The sequence below is a fragment of the Balaenoptera ricei genome, chromosome 9 (genome assembly GCF_028023285.1).
Source record: "Balaenoptera ricei isolate mBalRic1 chromosome 9, mBalRic1.hap2, whole genome shotgun sequence".
In the NCBI taxonomy this organism is placed as follows: Eukaryota; Metazoa; Chordata; class Mammalia; order Artiodactyla; family Balaenopteridae; genus Balaenoptera; species Balaenoptera ricei.
Genome location: NC_082647.1, coordinates 109,856,223 through 109,870,474, shown reverse-complemented (window position 1 = coordinate 109,870,474; position 14,252 = coordinate 109,856,223).

Below are 14,252 nucleotides of genomic sequence, written 5' to 3'. Positions count from 1 at the left end.
GGGGAAATCTGTCCCAGCAGCCTCAGAAGAAGCGGATTAAAACTCCACAAACAACTTGATGTGCCTGCATCTGTTGAATACCTGAATAGACAACGAATCATCCCAAATTCAGGAGGTGGACTTTGGGAGCAGGATATATTAATTTTTCCCCTTTTCCTTTTTTTTTTGTGAGTGTATATGTATATGCTTCTGGGGGAGATTTTGTCTGTATAGCTTTGCTTTACAATAGCTTTATTTTACTTCACTATATTATAGCTTCTTTCTTTCTTTTCTTTCTTTCTTTCTTTCTTTCTTTCCTTCCTTCCTTCCTTCCTTCCTTCCTCCTTCCTTCCTTCCTTCCTTCCTTTCTTTCTTTCTTTCTTTCTATTTTTTCTCCCTTTTACTCTGAGCCGTGTGGACGAAAGGCTCTTGGTGCTTCAGCCAGGCATCAGGGCCGTACCTCGGAGGTGGGAGAGCCAACTTCAGGACACTGGTCCACAAGAGACCTCCCAGCTCCACGTAATACCAAACGGCAAAAATCTCTCAGAGATCTCCATCTCAACATCAAGACCCAGCATCACTCAATGACCAGCAAGTTACAGTGCTGAACACCCTATGCCAAACAACTAGCAAGACAGGAACACAGCCCCATCCATTAGCAGAGAGGCTGCCTAAAATCATAATAAGGCCACAGACACCCCAAAATACACCACCAGACGTGGACGTGCCCACCAGAAAGACAAGATCCAGCCTCATCCACCAGAGCTCAGGCACTAGTTCCCTCCACCAGGAAGCCTACACAACCCACTGAACCAACCTTAGCCACTGGGGACAGATACCAAAAACAACGGGAACTACAAACCTGCAACCTGTGATAAGGAGACCCCAAACACAGTAAGATAAGCAAAATGAGACGACAGAAAAACACACAGCAGATGAAGGAGCAGGGTCAAAACACACTAGACTTAACAAATGAAGAGGAAATAGGTAGTCTACCTGAAAAAGAATTCAGAATAATGATAGTAAGGATGATCCAAAATCTTGGAAATAGAATAGACAAAATGCAAGAAGCATTTAACAAGGACGTAGAAGAACTAAAGAGGAATCAAGCAATGATGAAAAACACAATAAATGAAATTAAAAATACTCTAGATGGGATCAATAGCAGAATAACTGAGGCAGAAGAAAGGATAAGTGACCTGGAAGATAAAATGGTGGAAATAACTACTGCAGAGCAGGATAAAGAAAAAAGAATGAAAAGAACTGAGGACAGTCTCAGAGACCTCTGGGACAGCATTAAACGCACCAACATTCGAATTATAGGGGTCCCAGAAGAAGAAGAGAAAAAGAAAGGGACTGAGAAAATATTTGAAGAGATTATAGTTGAAAACTTCCCTAATATGGGAAAGGAAATAGTTAATCAAGTCCTGGAAGCACAGAGAGTCCCATACAGGATAAACCCAAGGAGAAACACGCCAAGACACATATTAATCAAACTGTCAAAAATTAAATATAAGGAAAACATATTAAAGGCAGCAAGGGAAAAACAACAAATAACTCACAAGGGAATCCCCATAAGGTTAACATCTGATCTTTCAGCAGAAACTGTGCAAGCCAGAAGGGAGTGGCAGGATATACTTAAAGTGATGAAGGAGAAGAACCTACAACCAAGATTACTCTACCCAGCAAGGATCTCATTCAAATGTGATGGAGAAATTAAAACCTTTACAGACAAGCAAAAGCTGAGAGAGTTCAGCACTACCAAACCAGCTTTACAACAAATGCTAAAGGAACTTCTCTAGGCAAGAAACACAAGAGAAGGAAAACACCTACAATAACAAACCCAAAACATTTAAGAAAATGGGAATAGGAACATACATATCGATAATTACCTTGAATGTAAATGGATTAAATGCTCCCACCAAAAGACACAGGCTGGCTGAATGGATACAAAAACAAGACCCATATATATGCTGTCTACAAGAGACCCACTTCAGACCTAGAGACACATACAGACTGAAAGTGAGGGGATGGAAAAAGATATTCCATGCAAATGGAAATCAAAAGAAAGCTGGAGTAGCAATTCTCATATCAGACAAAATAGACTTTAAAATAAAGACTATCACAAGAGACAAAGAAGGACACTATATAATGATCAAGGGATCGATCCAAGAGGAAGGTATAACAATTGTAAATATTTATGCACCCAACATAGGAGCACCTCAATACATAAGGCAAGTACTAACAGCCATAAAAGGGGAAATCGACAGCAACACAATCATAGTAGGGGACTTTAACACCCCACTTTCACCAATGGACAGATCATCCAAAATGAAAATAAATAAGGAAACACAAGCTTTAAATGATACATTAAACAAGATGGACTTAATTGATATTTATAGGACATTCCACCCCAAAACAACAGAATACACATTTTTCTCAAGTGCTCATGGAACATTCTCCAGGATAGATCATATCTTGGGTCACAAATCAAACCTTGGTAAATTTAAGAAAATTGAAATAGTATCAAGTATCTTTTCCGACCACAACGCTATGAGACTAGATATCAATTACAGGAAAAGATCTGTAAAAAATACAAACACATGGAGGCTACACAATACATTACTTAATAATGAAGTGATTACTGAAGAAATCAAAGGGGAAATCAAAAAATACCTAGAAATAAATGACAATGGAGATACGACGACCCAAAACCTATGGGACGCAGCAAAAGCAGTGCTAAGAGGGAAGTTTATAGCAATACAAGCCTACCTCAAGAAACAGGAAACATCTCGAATAAACAACCTAACCTTGCACCTAAAGCAATTAGAGAAAGAAGAACAAAAAAACCCCAAAGCCAGCAGAAGGAAAGAAATTATAAAGATCAGGTCAGAAATAAATGAAAAAGAAATGAAGGAAACAATAGCAAAAATCAATGAAACTAAAAGCTGGTTCTTTGAGAAGATAAACAAAATTGATAAACCATTAGCCAGACTCATCAAGAGAAAAAGAGAGAAGACTCAGATCAATAGAATTAGAAATGAAAAAGGAGAAATAACCACTGACACTGCAGAAATACAAAAGATCATGAGCGATTACTACAAGCAACTCTATGCCAATAAAATGGACAACCTGGAAGAAATGGACAGATTCTTAGAAATGCACAAACTGCCGAGACTGAACCAGGAAGAAATAGAAAATATGAACAGACCAATCACAAGCACTGAAATTGAAACTGTGATTAAAAACCTTCCAACAAACAAAAGCCCTGGACCAGATGGCTTCACAGGTGAATTCTATCAAACATTTAGAGAAGAGCTAACACCTATCCTTCTCAAACTCTTCCAAAATATTGCAGAGGGAGGAACACTCCCAAACTCATTCTACGAGGCCACCATCACCTTGATACCAAAACCAGACAAAGATGTCACAAAGAAAGAAAACTACAGGCCAATATCACTGATGAACATAGATGCAAAAATCCTCAACAAAATACTCGTAAACAGAATCCAACAGCACATTAAAAGGATCATACACCATGATCAAGTGGGGTTTATCCCAGGAATGCAAGGATTCTTCAATATATGCAAATCAATCAATGTGATACACCATATTAACAAATTGAAGGAGAAAAACCATATGATCATCTCAATAGATGCAGAGAAAGCTTTCGACAAAATTCAACACCCATTTATGATAAAAGCCCTGCAGAAAGTAGGCATAGAGGGAACTTTCCTCAACATAATAAAGGCCATATATGACAAACCCACAGCCAACATTGTCCTCAATGGTGAAAAACTGAAACCATTTCCACTAAGATCAGGAACAAGACAAGGTTGCCCACTCTCACCACTATTATTCAACATAGTTTTGGAAGTGTTAGCCACAGCAATCAGAGAAGACAAAGAAATAAAAGGAATCCAAATCGGAAAAGAAGAAGTAAAGCTGTCACTATTTGCAGATGACATGATACTATACATAGAGAATCCTAAAGAGGCTACCAGAAAACTCCTAGAGCTAATCAATGAATTTGGTAAAGTAGCAGGATACAAAATTAATGCACAGAAATCGCTTGCATTTCTATACACTAATGACGAAAAATCTGAAAGTGAAATTAAGAAAACACTCCCGTTTACCATTGCAACAAAAAGAATAAGATATCTAGGAATAAACCTACCTAAGGAGACAAAAGACCTGTATGCAGAAAATTATAAGACACTGATGAAAGAAATTAAAGATGATATAAATAAATGGAGAGATATACCATGTTCCTGGATTGGAAGAATCAACATTGTGAAAATGACTCTACTACCCAAAGCAATCTACAGATTCAATGCAATCCCTATCAAACTACCACTGGCATTTTTCACAGAACTAGAACAAAAAATTTCACAATTTGTATGGAAACACAAAAGACCCCGAATAGCCAAAGCAATCTTGAGAACGAAAAATGGAGCTGGGGGAATCAGGCTCCCTGACTTCAGACTATATTACAAAGCTTCAGTAATCAAGACAGTTTGGTACTGGCATAAAAACAGAAATATAGATCAATGGAACAGGATAGAAAGCCCAGAGATAAACCCACACACATATGGTCACCTTATCTTTGATAAAGGAGGCAAGCATATACAGTGGAGAAAAGACAGCCTCTTCAATAAGTGGTGCTGGGAAAATTGGACAGGTACATGTAAAAGTATGAAATTAGAACACTCCCTGACACCATGCACAAAAATAAACTCAAAATGGATTAAAGACCTAAGTGTAAGGCCAGACACTATCAAACTCTTGGAGGAAAACATAGGCAGAACACTCTATGACATACATCACAGCAAGATTCTTTTTGACCCAGCTCCCAGAGAAATGGAAATAAGAACACAAATAAACAAATGGGACCTAATGAAACTTAAAAGCTTTTGCACAGCAAAGGAAACCATAAACAAGACCAAAAGACAACCCTTAGAATGGGAGAAAATATTTGCAAATGAAGCAACTGACAAAGGATTAATCTCCAAGATTTACAAGCAGCTCATGCAGCTCAATAACAAAAAAACAAACAACCCAATCCAAAAATGGGCAGAAGACCTAAATAGACATTTCTCCAAAGAAGATATACAGATGGCCTACAGACACATGAAAGAATGCTCAACATCATTAATCATTAGAGAAATGCAAATCAAAACTACAATGAGATATCATCTCACACCGGTCAGAATGGCCATCATCAAAAAATCTAGAAACAATAAATGCTGGAGAGGGTGTGGAGGAGAGGGAACACTCTTGCACTGTTGGTGGGAATGTAAATTGATACAGCCACTATGGAGAACAGTATGGAGGTTCCTTAAAAAACTACAAATAGAACTACCATACGACCCAGCAATCCCACTACTGGGCATATACCCTGAGAAAACCATAGTTCAAAAAGTGTCATGTACCACAATGTTCATTGCAGCTCTATTTACAATAGCCAGGACCTGGAAGCAACCTAAATGTCCATCGACAGATGAATGGATAAAGAAGATGTGGCACATATATACAATGGAATATTACTCAGCCATAAAAAGAAATGAAATGGAGGTATTTGTAATGAGGTGGATGGAGTTAGAGTCTGTCATACAGAGTGAAGTAAGTCAGAAAGAGAAAAACAAATACAGTATGCTAACACATATATACGGAATCTAAGGAAAAAAAAAAAAAAAAAAAAAGGCCATGAAGAACCTAGTGGCAAGACGGGAATAAAGACACAGACCTACTAGAGAATGGACTTGAGGATATGGGGAGGGGGTGGGGTGAGATGTGACAGGGTAAGAGAGTGTCATGGACATATATACACTACCAAATGTAAAATAGATAGCTAGTGGGAAGCAGCCACATAGCACAGGGAGATCAGCTCGGTTCTTTGTGACCACCTAGAGGGGTGGGATGGGGAGGGTGGGAGGGAGGGAGATGCAAGAGGGAAGAGAAATGGGAACATATTGTATATGTATAACTGATTCACTTTGTTATAAAGCAGAAGCTAACACACTATTGTAAGGCAATTATACTTCAATAAAGATGTTTAAAAAAAAAAAAATGTTACCTAAGGACAACAAAAGATAAAATATTGCTATGTTAAAACAAACACAAAGTAATTGATGAAACGATCTTCAAAAAAATCTTGTACATTAATCAATCCTATTCCACCACCAATATGTACAAAAGAGTAAGTATTCCTTAGCATACTGTATTCTACATTATATGTGTTTGATTTGAGTAGAAATGTATAGCAGAAAGTGCTGGAAAAACAGATTACTCCATTTACATATTAGACATTTCTGAACATCTTCCATGTGTCAAATATTTGGGAGAAAATCATGGAAAATAAGACACGATCATCTCTATGAGACTATTATCTCCTGTAGGTGGTGGCAGAAATTTAAAAATTTCAATTAAAATGTGATAAAGTTTTGCCCACTTGCAGAAAAAAATTGTGTAAAATTATTCAAGTTTTTACACTGAAGATCTCACCAGTATGATGGAAATTCAGCATTCAGGCCTTCTTGTGATGGAGGGATGAGTGTGCACTCAGGTTACACACCTGCCACACACACACACACACAGAGCTTCATGGGGTTCCATATTATTGCAACACACGGTTTAACATTTAAAATAACAAACTTCCTGAGAATTCTGGTGGTTGTTGTTGTCTAAGAAGATGATAACCTAGCAGTGTTTTTCAACTCATTGTCAGAACTTTTTCAAAAAGTAAGATCATCAAATTGTTATATTGAATAAAGAATTATATTTATGAATTATAATTATATTTATAAAATGTTGATATGGTAGGAAGCTAATAAAGAAAAACTACTAATTAGTTATAATCAAATTTTAAAATTTTATCCAATTCTCATAAAGATGCAAATGAGGAAAAGTTTAATCAATGTATAACAAAGTCGTGTATTCATTCTAGTTGAAGCATGAAGTATGGGCTAGAGACAATACTTGTTATCTGTGGGTTGTTTGATGATAAGCATTCTGATGTGCGAGGTGATATCTCATTGCAATTTTAATTTGTATTGGTCTGATGATTAATGATATTGAGTATCTTTTCAGGTACCTGTTAGCCATCTGCATATCTTCTTTGGAAAACTGTTTATTAAAAACTTCTGCCCATTTTTATAACTGGATTGTTTGTTTTTATGATGTTAACTTGCATGAGTTGTTTATATATTGTGGATATTAACCCTTTATTGGTCATATTATTTGCAAATATTTTCTCCCATTCAGTAGGTTGACTTTTTGTTTTGTGGATGGTTTCCTTTGCTGTGCAAAAGCTTTTACGTTTAATTAGACTCAGTTTGTTTATTTTTGCTTTTATTTCCTTTGCTTTAGGAGAAGATCCAAAAATATTTCTATGATTTAGGTCAAAGTGTGTTCTGCCTATGTTTTCCTCTAGGAGTTTTATGATTTTGGGTTGAGGGAGCAGGCAAAAACACCCATCTCCCAGATTCTTCCTGAAAGGAGATTGACTGCATACTTTACCAACTTTGTCTGGGTTCCTGGCTTCCAATCAGCCTGCATTCAGGTGCTGACTGTGATCTTCCTGGGAGACCAACAAAACTGGTGGATACTTCCCCCACATTTTCCCTCTGGTTATCTCCAATAATAAAACCAAGTCTGCAGCTGTTCACTGGAAGGAGCTTGTCCACACAGGTAATTAACTTTTGAAACTGCCCCCTGAGAGGAAAGCCCCTGAGTCTCCTGGCTCTTACAACCAATGGGACTTGGCATTTACAAGTTCCACAGGACCATATTAAACAAAAAAGTCATTTTTTAAATGGGTGTGCAAGCACTTCTTAGAGCTATCACCTTAGGGCTCAGGATGGAGGAAACAGGCAAAAATTGCCCATCTCCCAGTTTCTCCCTAAAAAGGATTTGACTACACACTTCTCTCCTGCTGCCAGAGCATCTGGCTTCTAATCATCCTGAATGTGATTTTGACAAGGATCCTCCAAGGAGCCTAAAAGAGCTGGTGAGTAAGTCCTTTGCCATTTCCCCATGGCTCATTTCAACAGGCAAGTCTCCAGCTTCTCCTTGGAAGGAACTTGTCCAAATATTTAGTACCCCAGCTACTGTGGCTGTCACCAGAGGGACTGGCTCCCAAATCACTCCCAACTGAGCATTGACGGGACTCAGCATTCATGAGTTCACTGGGATAACACAAAACAACAAGGTAGTTCTATTTGGGTTCATAAGTGCTTCCAGAGACAATATCCCCATGACTCAACAGAGTGAGTAGGCAAAAACAAAAACACCCTTCCTAAGAGGGCCCTGAGAGGGACCAACACTTCATATCTAACATCCTGACTTTTCTCAGCTGCTGCCAAAAGGTCAAGTTCTAATTAGCCTGCCTCAGGGAGCTGAATGGGCAGGCAATTAGTAATCTTCTGGGAGCCTGAACAGGCAAATGTGCCTTTAGGACACTGATAGGTACACTCTCACTTACTGGGAACCAATGAGAACAAAGATGGCAGCTTGAAAAATCACAAAGATTTCAATGGTAAATAGAAGCTCAGGCTAGCCTGATTGAAGAGATTCTTCTCTTGTATAAGGTCAATCTTTCAAGGCTGGGAGAGGAGGTTGTTTTATCTAATGCCCAGAAAGGAAGACAAAGAGTCAAGGAAAATGAAGAAACAGGGAAATATGTCCCAAACAAAAGAACAAGATAAATCTCCAGAAGCTAACCTTAATAAAATGGAGTTAAGTGATTTACCTGATAGAGAGTTCAAAATCATGGTCATAAAATTGCTCATCAAGGTCAGGGGAGAAATTTATGGACAAAATGATTTTTCAGCAAATATAGAGAATATTAAAAAGTACCAAAGAGATATTATAGAGCCTAAGAATATAATAACTGATCTGAAAACTTCAATAAAAGAGTTCAACAGCAGACTAGATCAAGCAGAAGAAAGTGTCAGCAAACTTGAAAACAGGGTAGTGGAAATTGTCCAGTCAGAGCAGTAAAAAAGGAAGAGAGTGAAGATAGATTAAAGGACCTTTGGGACATCAAGAAGATCAATAAACAAATTATAGAGGTCTCAGAATGAGAAGAGAGAGAGAAAGGGGCAGAAAGCTAGTTCAAAGAAATAATGGCTGGAAAGTTTCTTAACCTGGGGAAAGAAATAGACATCCAGATTCAGGGAACCCAAAAACACCAAATAAAAGGAATACAAAGAGGTCCACACTGAGACACATTGCAATTAAAGATGAAGAGAGAATCTTTAAAACAGAAAGAGAAAAGCAACTTGTTACAAAAGGAAACCCCCACAAGACTATCATTGGAATTTTCCGCAGAAACTGTACAGGCCAGAAAGGAGTGGGATGTTATATTCAAAATGTTGAAAGAAAAAAAAAAAAAAAGTTCTCAACTGAAAACACTCTACCCAGCAAAGTTGTCCTTCAGAATTGAGGGAGAGATAAATAGATTCCCAGATTAAAAACAGCTAAAGGAGTTCATCACTAGACCTGCCTTAAAGAAATATTAAAGGGAGTTCTTTAAGCTGAAATGAAAAAAATGCTAATTAGTAACATGAAAACATATGAAAGTATAAAACTCGCTGGTATAAATAAATACATAGTTAAATTCAGCATACACTAATATTGTAATATTGGTGGATAAATCACTTATAACTCTAATGTAAAGGATAAAAGACAAAAGTATTAAAAATAACTATGAGTACAATAATTTGTTAAATGATACACAATATAAAATTATGTAAGTTGTGACATAAAAAATATAAAATCTGGAGCTTTTGTATATGTTTGAGTATTTGAATTTAAGCTGTTATCAGCTAAAAATAAACTGTTATAACCATAAGGTGTTCTAGATAAACCATATGGTAACTAAAACAAAAATCTATAGGAGGTACACAAAAGATAAAGGGAAAGGAATCAAAGCACCCCACTGCAGAAAATCATCAAATAACAAAGGAGGCAGGAAGAGAGGAAGAAAGGAACTACAAAATAACAAGAAAATATTGAATAAAATGGCAATGGTAAACTCATGTCTATCTATAATATTTTTTTAATATATGTAGACTAAATTTTCCAATCAAAAGACATAGAGTGGCTGAATGGACTAAAAACAAAAACAAAAACAAACAAACAAGAAAAACCAAGAACCAACACTATGATGCCTACAAGAGACTTAATTCAGCTTTAATGATACACGTAGAATCAAAATCAAAGGATGGGAAAGACATTACATGCAAAAAAAGGAAAAAAAAAAAAGATAAAGAGAGTAGGCATAGCTATATTTCCATCAGAAAAATTGTATACTATAAGATAAAAACTATAACAAGAGAAAAACAGCACTATTTTATTATATAATAGTAAAGGGGTTAATTCATCAAGAAGATATAGCAATTGTATGTATTTCTTGGCCCAACATCAGAGCACCTAAATATATAAAACTAATATTAACAGATCAGAAGAGAGAAACAGACAGCAATTCAATCATAGTAGGGAGTTTAATATCCAGCTTCCAACAATGGATAGGTTAACCAGACAAGAAATCAATAAGGAAATATTAGACTTAGACTACATGTTAATTTAGTAGTAAATGGACATAGCAGACATATAGGAAATTTCATCCAACAGCAGCAGAATACTATTATTCTCAAGCACATGTGGAACATTCTCTGGGATATATCATACATTAGGCCACAAAAGAAGTCTTAACAAATTTAAGGCTATTGAAATTATATCAAGCATATTTTCCAATTACAATAGAATGAAGCTAAAAATCAATTACAAAGGAACTGGAAAATTTACAAATATATGGAGATAAAGCACATGCTCCGAACAACCAATGGGTCAAAGATGAAATAGAAAGAGAAATCAAAAACATCTTGAGACAAATGAAAACAGAAACACAACATATCAAAACTTAAGGGATGCCACATCAGTAGTTCTAAGAGGGAATTTTATAGCAATAAATATCTACAATAAAAAAGAAGATCTGATAGAAACAACTCAGTTAGTAGAAGGAAGGAAATAACAATGGTCAGAGCAGAAATAAATGAAATAGATGCTAATAAACAATAGAAAAGATCAATGAAACTAAGAGCTGGTTTTCTGAAAAGATAAACAGAACTGACAAACCTTTAGCTAGACTAACAGAGAATAAGAGAAAATTCAAATAAATAAAAACATAAATGAAAGAGGAGATATGAGAACTCATAACACAAAAATACTAAGGATCATAAGAGCCTACTATGAACAATTATATGCCAACAAATTGGATATCCTGAAAGAAACAGATAAATTCCTAGAAACAGACAATCTACCAGGACTGAATTATGATAAAATAGAGCATCTGAAGTGACCAATTATTTGTAAGGAAACCAAATTATTAACCAAATTCCTCCCAACTAAGAAAATTCCAGGACTAGATGGCTTAACTGGTGAATTCTATCAAACATTAAAAAAATTCCAATCTTTCTTAAATTCTTCCAACAAATTGAAGAGGAGAGAATAGTTCCAAGCTTATTTTATGAGGCATGCATTATCCTGATACCAAAGGCAGACAAGGACACTACAAGAAAAGAGAACTATAGGCCAATATCTCTAATGAACATAGATGTAGAAATTCTCAACAAATATTAGCAAACTGAATTCAAAAGTACATTCAGAAGGTCATACACCATGACCTAGTGAGATTGATTCCAGAACTCAAGGATGGTTCAACATATGCAAATCCATAAATATGATATGCAACATTAATGGAAAGAAGGATAAAAAATTATATGATCATCTCAAAAGATACTGGAAAAAAAAAACATTTAACAATATTCAACATACTTCCATGATAAAAACTCTCAGTAATGTGATTATTCCTTGTATAATTTGGATATTAGCCCTTATCAGATATATGGGTTGTAAATATTTTTTCCTATTCCATAGGTTCCCTTGTCTTTTTGTTCATAATTTTCTTTGCAATGCAGAAAACTTTTAGTTCACTGTGGTCTTACATGTACATTTTTGCATTTGTTGTTTTTGCTTTCAGTGTAATATCCAAAAAATATTGCCAAGAGCAATGTCAAGGAGCTTACCCCCTATGGTTTCTGCTAAGAGTTTTATGGTTTCAAGTCTTGCATTCAAGTCTTTCATCCATTTTGATTTGATTTGTGTGTATGGTATAACATAGGGGTCTGGTTTTATTTGTTTGCATGTACATATCCATTTTTCCCAACACAATTTATTGAAGAGACTATCCTTTTACCATTGTATATTCTTGGTGCTTTTGTCAGAAAATAATTGACCATATATGCATGGGTTTAATCCTGGGCTCTCTATTTTGTTAACCTATATATAAGTTTTTATATCAATACCAAAATGTTTTGCTTAGTATATCTTTGTAATATAGTTTGAAATCAGAAAGCATAATGTCTACTGCTTTGTTGGTCTTTTTCAAGTTTGCTTTGGCTATTTGGAGTCATTTATAGTTCCATAACAACCTGTGGATTTGTTTTGATCTATTTCTATGAAAAATGCCATTGGAATTTTACAGATATTGCATTACACCTGTAGATCACAATGGATAACAAGGACATTTTAGCAATATTAATTATTCCAATCCATGAACATGGGTTATCTTTGTATTTGTTTGTGTCTTCCTCAATAAATTAAAAACAGAAATACTATATGATCCAGCATTTCCACTTCTGAGTGTATATTCAAAGAAATAAAATCACTATCTGAAAGACATATCTATACTCCAATGTTTATTACAGAGTTTATTTGCAGTAGCTAATGAATGTAAGCAACCTAACTGTATGTGATGGATGACTTAATAAAGAAAATGTGATATATGTGTATACACAAAGAATATTATTCAGCTATAGAAAAAAGGAAACACTGTCATTTGCAACAACATGGATGGACCTGGAAGGCATTATGCTAAGTGAAATTAGCCAGGTAGAGAAAGACAAATACTGCAAGGTATCATTTATATGTGGAATCTAAAAAAAAAAAAAAAAAAAAAAATTTTTTTTTTTAAGTTGAATTCATAGAAACTGAGAGTAGAATGGTGGTTTCAAGAGGCTGGGCATGAGAAAAATGAGGTGAGGTTGGTAAAAAGTGTAAAAACTTTCATTTATAACCTGACTAGTTTGAGAATCTGATGTATAGCATGGTGACTGTAGTTGAAGTACTATACTGTACAACCGAAATTTTCTAAGAGAATAGAACTTAAATGTTCTTACATGCAAAAATAGTAAATACGTGAGGTGATAGATATGTTAATTAACCTGATGGTGGCAATCCCTTCACAATGTATACATGTATCAAATCAAGTTGTTGCAGTTTAAATATATTACAGGGGTTTTGTTGTTGTTGTTATTGTTGTTAATTAGACCTTAATAAAGCTGAAAGGAAAAAAAAAATTGAAATTCTAGTGAAACTTGACTATAATGAATTAAGCCTAATATAATTTTATACATGTGAAATGACACATTTATTAAATTGTAATGTGTGATACTAATTGTAAGGTCAGCAACGTATGAAAATCTTAATTAATGGAACACACATAACTACCTGATGGTGCATCTATACAACAGATTTCTAAACATTTCTAAAGAAATACAATAAGTAAGCTCCAAGAAGAGAAAAGCATATAGGACTAATCATTGCAAATATACTGAGAAACTAATAAAGTCAGTTACCTATAGGTGGTAGGCATGGAAGCTGGGAAATTTGAGGCAAAAGACAAATTTAATACATTTATTTACATATAATATATATAGAATATATGACACACATATATCTTCATGTCTATATTATGTATGTATGCTTCCCCAAAATACTGGTAATTGAAAATTCAAAACTTGCTGGAAGTGAATGCAGATCTATAGTTTTCCTCATGAATTTTGTCAATCCTTATCTGCTCTGTTAAGTTACGAGTCACATAACCTAAACCAAAAGAGAGGGCAGAAACAGACAAAAAGAGGATGGGGAGTTATGTTAAACTTATTTTACAAAATTAACATTGATATTAATATATTATTTTAAATTTGATTAAAGGGCCTTATGTTTTTCTACTTTATTAGTTTTAATCTCTTTATCTCCCTTTAAATAAAGATTTTTAATGGATTTTAAGGTGTTTTCAATTTAAAGAAAAAAAAAAACTTTTAACAAGTCAAAACAAGAGGAGTTGGAAAGATCCAAAATCCTGATATTAAAAAATATATATTGAAAAAAAGTCATAATTACTTACATCATGTAACTACAAGATGTAA